Source organism: Pygoscelis adeliae, unplaced genomic scaffold (assembly GCF_000699105.1).
Source record: "Pygoscelis adeliae isolate BGI_AS28 unplaced genomic scaffold, ASM69910v1 Scaffold482, whole genome shotgun sequence".
In the NCBI taxonomy this organism is placed as follows: domain Eukaryota; kingdom Metazoa; phylum Chordata; class Aves; order Sphenisciformes; family Spheniscidae; genus Pygoscelis; species Pygoscelis adeliae.
Genome location: NW_008824192.1, coordinates 814518 through 815142, shown reverse-complemented (window position 1 = coordinate 815142; position 625 = coordinate 814518).

Sequence of the window (625 nt, the reverse complement as noted above, 5' to 3'; positions counted from 1 at the left end):
AGCGATGCCCGTGCTGCCGGGCAGTGCCACCATGGGGACGTCTCGCCCTGTCCCCAGGTGACCGTCCCACACCGGCGATGCCAACCTGCCCTTTCGCAGCTCCTTTGGCTGAAGTGAACGCAAAGTAATGGCACTCCTGCGCTTCCCCTGGGGGGGATTTCCAGTCCTTCCTCCTCTCCTTCACCCTGGCTGCAGGGAGCCGTGGAGCTGGGCTTCTCCGAGATGCTCTCCTTGCCGGGTGCTGCTGATGGGTTCATAGGCAAAGCGAGAGCCGGCACCATGGCAGGAGCTCCGCTCCATGGGAAAGCGCCCACCCCCAGATCCTCCATCGCTCGGACGTTATGCTCACAGGCGCCAAGAAACCTGCTTGGGAAAGCCCAAAGTGTGGCAGGAGTGAGCCCAACCCCCCTGCTAGCATCCCACCGGCCTCGCTTGGTGCTCCAAAGCCTGCCCATGTCCCCATGTCCCCATCCCGCCGGCCACCACCGCACCCTGCCCTTCCAGGTATTTGCTCTCAGTGTTTCAGCGCTTGGCTGATGAAAGGAAAACAGCCCTGGGAATGGCACAGCTTTTCACACCCGTGTTGGCCCGGCTGCTCTTGGCAATGATTAACACCCGGGCAGCC